Raw genomic sequence first — 9,862 nt, 5'->3', positions numbered from 1 at the left:
TGATTAATAAAACTTTGTATTCAAGAGAGAATAAATTTAATAGGAGTAAATTTCTATATTGTGTATGTATTTACAATAATGTTAACTATCACTTGTTTTAGCTCTTTTATTTTTATTTTATTTTTTTTCTTCATTTTTTTTATTATCTCGTGCACTTCTGTATCGTGAACTCGAGCATTTAAAAGCTAATATGTTTTATGCTAAGATGATTCTCTCTCTCTCTCTCTCTCTCTCTCTCTCTCTCTCTCTCTCTCTCTCTCTCTCTCATTTGTGATCATATACATAGATAAAAATGTAGTTTAAAAGCAGTAAAATAATTTGTTTATACGAATATTAAAATATATTAAACATTTTATCAGCATGAGTAGAAATGAAGCTTCGCATGCAAAATCTATTTGAATTAAACTAGCAGAAACCTTTTTATAAAACCAATGGTTATTTGTGTTATGAATCCGAACATGAAATATTACGTAGAAAAATATTTATATGAAAAATATTTATATGAAAAATAGAAAAGTATTTATATGAAATATATTTATAGGAAAAATATTTAATAAAATCGTATTTTTCTGACCAATACAGATTTATTTTAAAGAAGAATTACTTGAAATTTATATTGGTAAATGTTGAGTTAAAACTGTAATAATAAATAATAAATTAGGGTTATGGTGGCCAATGTGGTAACGTCCCTGACTGGTGATTGCCAGACTGGTGATTGCGAGTCCCGCTCAAACTCTATAGTTTCTTTGGTCGCTGCTACCTCACCATCCTTGTGAGCTAAGGATGGGGATTTTGGGGAGCCTATAGGTCTATCTTTTGAGTCATCAGTAGCCATTAACTGGATTTCCTTGGTCCTAGCTTGGGTGGAGGAGGGGCTTGGGCGCTGATCATATGTAATATGGTCAGTCTCTGAGGCATTGTCCTGCTTGATAGGGTAATGTCACTGTCCCCATCCTCTGCCATTCATGAGCGGCCTTTAAGCTTTTAAATTATTTTAAACATTTGTTAAAAGGTAACGAATTACTGATTTAACATTAATATTTAAGTCCAAGTTTTCATAATAAAAATATGTAAATAAAACATTTTTTTTAATTTTGTTTCAAAATTTGCGAATTAAAACTGTCCATATTCACGTGCCTAAATGAGTTTGTTGTATAAAAAGGTCTTAAACTCAATAAGCACACTTTTCCTGAAATTGAATTTGAACAACTGTGTTAAAGTAATAAGATCTACATAAATTGTTCTTTCTGGCAAATGTTTACCACTCGTCAAGCTAATGGAAAGTTAAGATAGTGAGGAAAACTTAATTGGCTCTGTAATTTGCTTAGTATGAAATGGTTGCAATAGGCCTACTCAACTCATTCTTATATACTATGTTGACTTTAAACACAGTTTAAAGGTTTAAAGGCCGCTCATGAATGGCAGAGGCATGAGACAGTGACATTGCCCTATCAGGCAGGACAATGCCCTAGAGACTTAGCAAGGAAAACTTTATTATGTATGTAATTTGTTGTGTATGAAATGGTTGCAATAGGCCTACTCAACTCATTCTTATATGCTATGTTGACTTGAAACACAGTTTGAAGGTTTAAAGGCCGCTCATGAATGGCAGAGACAAGGGACAGTAACATTGCCCTATGAGGCAGGACAATGCCCTAGAGACTGAGCAAGGAAAACTTAATTATGTATGTTATTTGTTTTGTATGAAATGGTTGCAATAGGCCTACTCAACTCATTCTTATATGCTATGTTGACTTTAAACACTGTTTAAAGGCCGCTCATGAATGGCATAAGCAAGGGACAGTAACATTGCACTATCAAGCAGGACAATGCCCTAGAGACTGATCATATTATATACATATGATCAGCGCCCAAGACATCTTTCCACCCAAGCTAGGATCAAGGAGGGCCAGCAATGGCTGCTGATGACTCAGCAGATGGACCTAGAGGCTCTTCCCAAACCCGCCCCCACTCCTTAGCTCCTTAGTTGCTGCAGCAACTAAAGGAACTAATGAGTTACAGCGGGACTGGAATCCCAGTCTGGTGTTCACCAGTCAGGGATGTTACAACATCGGCCACTACAACCCTATTGTCAAGGTAGGTCTGTTCAATATGTCCGGAAGCTTATTTAATAAATCCCATTTAGGGTTTTGGTGGTCTATGTGGTAACGTCCCTGACAGGTGATCGCCAGACTGGTGTTCGATACCCGCTCAAACTCATTAGTTCATGTGGTCGCAGCAACCTTACCATCCTTGTGAGCTAAGGATGTGGGCTTTGGGGGAGCCTATAGGTCTATCTCCTTAGTCTTCAGCAACCATTGCCTGGCCCTCCTTGGTCGTAGCTTGGGTGGGGAAGGGGCTTAGGCGCTGAACGTACGTACAGTATATATGGTCAGTCTCTAGGGCATTGTCCTGCTTGATAGGGCAATGTCACTGTTCCTTGCCTCTGCTATTCATGAGCGGCCTTTAAACCTTTTAATGCTACACCGACAAATTGAGTGAAATTGATTATTGTAGATTGGATTCATGTGGTTAACTGTGTATAATATCCGTTTTAGTGAAGATGGTTTTGCAGAAGAAATAATTATCGAATTAATTGAGTGTTTTATTATTATTATTATTATTATTATTATTATTATTATTATTATTATTTGTATTTGCTAAGATACAACCCTTGTTGGAAAAGCAGAATGCTATAAGCCCAAGGGCTCCAACAGGGAAAAATAGCCCAGTGAGGAAAGGAAATAAGGAAACTATAAAAAAAGTAATTAACAATTGATATAAAATATAAAATATTTGACTTTGTTAATAGTTTCTACAGGACATATCTGGTTTGACGCTGTTACTGTTTTTAGAATGATATATTGTTAATTTATTCTCATCATTTATTTATATCCTTATTTCCTTTCCTCATTGGGCTATTTTTCCCTGTTGGAGCCCTTGGGCTTATAGCATCTTGCTTTTCCAACTAGGGTTGTAGCTTGGCTAGTAATAATAATAATAATAATAATAATAAAATTATTATTAATAATAAAAAAAAAGATTATGATTTTGGTTGAAATGTTACATTTTGAAGGAAAACACTTGTTTTTCAATAAATCTTAAAAATATAGTGTAAAAAATACGGGTTCATTAGCGTTTAGAAAATAATAAAACTACATTTGCTGAATTTATTGATAAATTCAGTGAAAATGTTCTCTTAAAGTTGACAAAAGTTTTGTTTCTTCGAGATAAAGTCTTATCATAATTTGAAAATCTAAATAGAATTAGAATTGCAATTATGTTTTTAATATCAATAAAATTTAATTAGAGCTAATTAACGTTAAACCATCTCATTAAAATGCAGTCTCCTAATATCCTTTTACGTCACAGGGTTCAAGTGATTATTACCCCCCCCCAAAAAAAAAATTTATATATATATTAACCCTTTTCCCCCAACGCTATTTAGAACTTTCCAACCTTTAACCCCCAGTGTTTTTTTTTTTTTTTTTTTTTCAAGCACATTTTGCATAATATTTTTATTAAATTGCTCTAACATCCTTAATTTTCGTCATAGAGAGGTCAGGTTGGTCTCATTATTTTAGAAAATGCCTAAAGTTTCTCATAAAATTATCAAAAAAAAAAGAAAAAAAAGTTTTTGCAAGGACGTACTAGTTCGTCCATGGGGGTAAAGGAATGAATTTTGTGAAACGTACCAGTACGTCCATTGGGGGTAAAAGGGTTAAACTACAAGATCATGCAACTCCCACTGTATATACCACGTTTAATGGCATCATGTTACACCATTTATGTATTATGTTATGGATTAATGTAGTATATGATCATACATTACGTATATATATCCAATCTCTATAGTCCAATTTTTTAGCGAGTCATATTTGCACCGACTCGCAGCGGTACCCTTTTAGCTCGGAAAAGTTTCCTGATCGCTGATTGGTTAGAATTATCTTGTCCAACCAATCAGCGATCAGGAAACTTTTCCGAAATAAAAGGGCACCGCTGCGAGTAGGTGCAAATCTGCCTCGCTAAAAAAAAGGACTATAGGACATTGTCCTTTCCTTTGCCTCTGCCATTCATGAGTATCCTTTAAACCTTTATGGATTGCTTCGACTCGGGACACAAGCCATTTTAATCTTATTTACGGATTGATTGATTGATTGAAAGTTTTCTGGCATCCTGACATTAAGGTCATTGACGCCGATAGCATTTATTATATATGAAAAATAAAAGAGAATTCAATTAAAACCATAAAAGTCAAGATGTCATTATAATAGTTAAATAGTTTTCAGAAGACCTGCTTCTGAAATAGATCTAAAAATGCTGCTCGCATAGTAGGACACATCATGTCTAAGAATCTTGGCAAGGATGAACCTGCCATCCTCACCTCGAGCCTCAAACAGATATCTATTTCTTAAGTTATTATAATTAGGGCATTCGGTCAACAAATGCCTCACTGTTAAAGGTACTAAACAGTCCTCACAGTACGGTTGGTGTTGGCCCTTCAGCTGTTTGTTTTTGACGTTGTTAATAGTTTATATATGACATATCTATTTTGACGTTGTTACTGTTTCTAGAATGATTTATTGTTAATTTGTTCCCATCATTTATTTATTTCCTTATTTCCTTTCCTCACTGGGCTATTTTTCCCTATTGGAGCCCTTGGGCTTATAGCATCTTGCTTTTCCAACTAGGGTTGTAGCTTGGCTAGTAATAATAATAATAATAATAATAATAATAATTATAATAAAAACGGAAACGTATATGTTTATTTTACCTTTTCCTTAAGCCATTTGTTGTGTATACAATGAAAAGGCGTGGGTGGTGTCAATAAATGAACACATTAACTAAAAATAGTCCAATTAGATACAATTAACATACGGGTTTTATCCCATAACAAGAGGTAGCGCCTTGTCCCCTTCTTCTAATGGGGAGATAAGATAATAAAAAGTTGATAAGGTCCGTGTTTAAAGGTTTAAAGGTTTAAAGGCCGCTCATGAATGGCAGAGGCAAGGGACAGTGACATTGCCCTATCGAGCGGGACAGTGACATAGAGACTGACCATATATACATATGATCAGCGCCCAAGCGCCCTCTCCACACAAGCTAGGACAAAGGAGGGCCAGGCAGTGGCTGCTGATGACTCAGCAGATAGACCTATAGGCTCTCCCAAAGCCCCCATCTTTAGCTCACAAGGATGGTGAGGTTGCAGTAACCAAATAAACTATCGAGTTTGAGCGGGAATCGAACCCCAGTCTGGCGTTCACCAGTCAGGGACGTTACCACATCGGCCACCACAAATAGCGGAGGCATTCTCTTTCTAAATATATATATATATATATATATATATATATATATATATATACATATATATATATATGTGTGTGTGTGTGTATATATATATATATATATATATATATATATATATATATATATATATATATAAGAATTGTGAATTATTATATTGCTTTAAATATCAGTTTACACGACATGTTTCCAGATATTATTATTATTATTATTATTATTATTATTATTATTATTATTATTATTATTATTATTATCTAAGCTACAACCCTAGTTGGAGAAGCAGGATGATATAAGCTCAAGGGCTCCAACAGGGAAAAATACCACAGTGAGGAAAGGAAGAGGAAGTGAAATAAGATAGAATAGTGTGCCTGAGTGTACCCTTAAGCAAGAGAACTCTGTGAAGTGAAGTAGTTATAAAGGGGCGAGTTTAAGATGTTTCAAACCAGTTCATTAATTAGTAATAATAGTATTATCTGTATAGATAGATTGACAAATAGATAGAAAGCTAGATAGGTAGATAATAAACTTTTAGGTAAATATGCTAATTAATTGAGTTTGTTTTTAATTAGGTAGATTAATAGATAGATGATAAACTTTTAGTTAAATATGCTAATTATTTTAGCGCTGTTTGTTTTTATTAGAAAGATACATAGATAAATTTTAAACTTTTAGATAAATATGCAAATTATTTTAGCGCTCTTTTTTATTAGATAGATACATAGATAGATATCAAACTTTTAACTAAATATGCTAATTCTTCTAGCCCTGATTGTTTTTCATTAGATAGAAACATATATATGAAACTTTTAGTTAAATATGCTAATTATTTTAGCATTGTTTTTTATTAGAAACATAAATAGATATTAAACTTTTAGTTAAATATGCTAATTATTTTAGCAATGTTTTTTATTAGGTACATAGACAGATATTAAACTTAGATAAATATGCTAATTATTTTAAGGCTATTTTTTATTAGATAGATACATATATATATGAAACTTTTAGTTAAATATGCTAATTATTTTAGCACTGTTTTTTATTAGAAACATAGATAGATATTAAACTTTTAGTTAAATATGCTAATTATTTTAGCGCTGATTTTATTAGATAGATACATATATATGAAACTTTTAGTTAAATATGCTAATTATTTTAGCACTGTTTTTTATTAGATACATAGACGTATTAAACTTTTAGTTAAATATGCTAATTGTTTTAGCACTTTTTTACTAGATACATAGACAGATATTAAACTTTTAGTTAAATATGCTAATTGTTTTAGCACTTTTTTTTATTAGATAGATACATAGATAGATATTAATAGTTTAAATAAATATGCTAATTACTTTACAGTTGTGTCTTTCTTTTATATATTAATATTAACAAATTTATGTAAATCCTAAAGTGACGAAACGGCCGAATAGTTCTACTAGAGAATCAAGACGAGACTCGAATCAAATTCGACGCTCATTGGTGCCTTAATCAAATGATTAATTTGATTAATTATTATGTCTTCCTCATTAATCATGGGTGTGGGAAGTTAATGAGATAAGATTGTGCTAGGACGAAAGGCCTATCTGTGCCTTTATACATTTGATAATCAATTTAATCATTAATTTGTACTTAAGAATACAAAGTTAGTTAGTTAGTTTTTTTTTTTTTTTTTTTTTTTAAAGAGGTTAATTTAAGTTTCATCATAGTTTGTATATTACCGATCTATTTTAACGTAGTTTCTGATGTTGAAATATTTTATATTTTTTAATCACTATTTCTCTAATATTTTATTTATTTCCTGCTATTTTCCTGCTGTAACCCTAGGGTTTGTAGTATTTTGCTTGCCCTACTAGGATTGTAGTTTAGCTAATAATAATAATAATAATAATAATAATAATAATAATAATAATAATAATGATGATAATGATAATGATAATAATAATGATAATAATAATAATAATAATAATAATGATAATAGTAATAATAATAATAGATTATTCATTTCCTCTGTATTTCTGTTTTAATGAATTAATTTTACAGATTAGAGAACTTCGGGAGTTTAAGAGCAGTATTTTAATCAAATTCATTGCGGGTATATTCATAATCTATATAATCTTGATTTCCTCTCTCTCTCTCTCTCTCTCTCTCTCTCTCTCTCTCTCTCTCTCTCTCTCTCTCTCTCTCTCTCTCTCTATGAAGTGGCTATCGATGGGCAATTAAGAAAACGAAAACTTTTTCAATTTCCTGCTCTACCTGAACCAATTAATCTAAAGTAGACGATTGAATAAAGCTAAGGTTGTGGTGACCGACATGGTAACATCCCTGACTAGTGAACACCAGACTGGGGTTCGAGTCCAGCTGAAACTCGTTAGCTTTTGGTCGCTGCAGCCCCACCATCCTTGTGTGCTAAGGATGGGGGGTTTAGGGGAGCCTATAGTTCTATCTGCTGAGTTATCAGCAGCCATTACCTGGCCCTCCTTGGTCCTAGTTTGGATGGAGAGGAGGCTTGGGCGCTTATCATTTGTATATATGGTCAGTCTTTAGGGCATTGTCCTGCTTGATAGGGCAATGTCACTGTCCCATGCCTCTGCCATTCATGAGCGGCTATTAAACCTTTAAACAGTGTCTCATTTTGGTATATATGTTTTGTAGGACAAAGGATATACTAGAAAATGTTGTCTAAATATTAGCTAGCCAATGACAGCTAGAATCCTACTGTCTATTGAACTGTTGTGTTCTGTCTCTTTCCTTTCATTTGACAGCAAACACGACTGATTTCTGTCAACTTTGAAAATTAATTATTATTATTATTATTATTATTTTTATTATTATTATTATTAATATTATTATTATTATTATTATTATTATTATTATTATTATTATTATTATTATTATTATTATTATTATTATTATTATTATTATTATTATTATTTGCTAAGCTAGAATCCTAGTTGGAAAAGCAGAATGCTTTAAGCCTAAGGGCTCCAATAGCGAAAATAGACCAGTCAAGAAAGGAAATGAGGAAACTACAAGGAAAGTAATTATCAATCAAATTATATGTCTTAAGAACAGTGACAACATTAAAGTAAATATTTCATATATTAACTATAAAATCCTAAAAAAAACAAGAGGAAGAGAAATGATCTAGCATAATATGCCTGAGTGTACCCTCAAGCAAGAGATCTCTACCCCAAAACAGTGGAAGACCATGGTACAGATGCTATGGCACTACCCAAGACTGGAGTGTCCTTCTCCTAGAAGAGCTGCTTACCAAAGCTAAAGAGTCTCTTCTACCCTTACCAAGAGGAAAATAGCCACTGAACAATCACAGTGCAGTAGTTAACCCCTTGAGTGAAGAAGAAATGTTTGGTAATCTTTGTTATAAGGTGTTTGACAGAGGAAAATGTGGAAAGAATAGGCCAGAGTGCAGGGATGGGGAACCTGTGGCCTTAAGGCTGCATACGGCCTTCTGGACCATCGAGTGCGGCCTTCTACGGCCCTTGATAGCTGTACAGTATGTGTAGTATATTTCTGCTTTGACACTGAATGTTGTGTGTTTGAAATCATTCTACTGTATGTACACACATACAAATATGTACACACAGACAATAGGAGAGTTGTGTTCAGTGATATACCACCCAGAGAATGGAAGCAATTTTTCCTTGAATTCAATGAATCCTAACTTAATACAACCAGCAGTTTCCTTGTCAGCTACAACAGCTGTTGCAGCTGACAAGGAAAAACTGCTAGTTGTAGTGAGTGAGTGATTTAACGTATGATAAACGAGAGAGTTCCTGTTTTGTCCATCTCCTCACTGTGACTTATGTGAGTCAACAGGCTCCAGATTTTTGGCATAAAAATATTTTATTTGTGCTTTCAAGAGGAACAGACATTTTAACAACTTACATAATCAATGTCACAAAGGATGTCTAAATTTTACTTCCTTATTATAAGTTATGCACTGATGGTATTCCAGCTATGATGGCTAAAAACTAGGGATTTATTGAACATCTTAAGAAAGCAAATAATTGTTTTTTTTTTTTTTTTCAATGAAAACAGCTAAGTGTGTTTAAACTGATACAACATTTTTACCGAGATGTTGCATTTTTATGAGATGTGATTGTTTAAAAAGTACCTACTTCCCTATATAAAATATTTAAAAAGGCTATATTGTTGATATTCATAAGCAATCTTTTCCAAAAGATTAATATTATTTTATTTTTCACTTTGTTACTAAGAACCTACTTTCTTAACTAAAGTAATTTGAAAATGACATGCTTTCGATATTATTCTTTTACTTACGGTAATTTGAAAACTACCCAAACTTGAATGAAATATTTTAAAATTTAGTTTTCAATATAATTCATTTACTGATTACTTGTATAAAAAGTACTTAATTCAAATATTTGAAATTGTGATGCTTTAAATTTGTATAAATCTGTCACTCTTTCTTTACATTACTAATAGATTACTTGGACGATAAAATAACCAACAAAATTCTATGCGGCCTCAAGGAGCATTGAGGAATTGCAAGATGGCCTTCCTCCAAAAAAGGGTTCCCCAC

The sequence above is a fragment of the Palaemon carinicauda genome, chromosome 11 (genome assembly GCF_036898095.1).
Source record: "Palaemon carinicauda isolate YSFRI2023 chromosome 11, ASM3689809v2, whole genome shotgun sequence".
NCBI classification, from domain to species: domain Eukaryota; kingdom Metazoa; phylum Arthropoda; class Malacostraca; order Decapoda; family Palaemonidae; genus Palaemon; species Palaemon carinicauda.
This window is presented reverse-complemented; position numbering follows the sequence as displayed.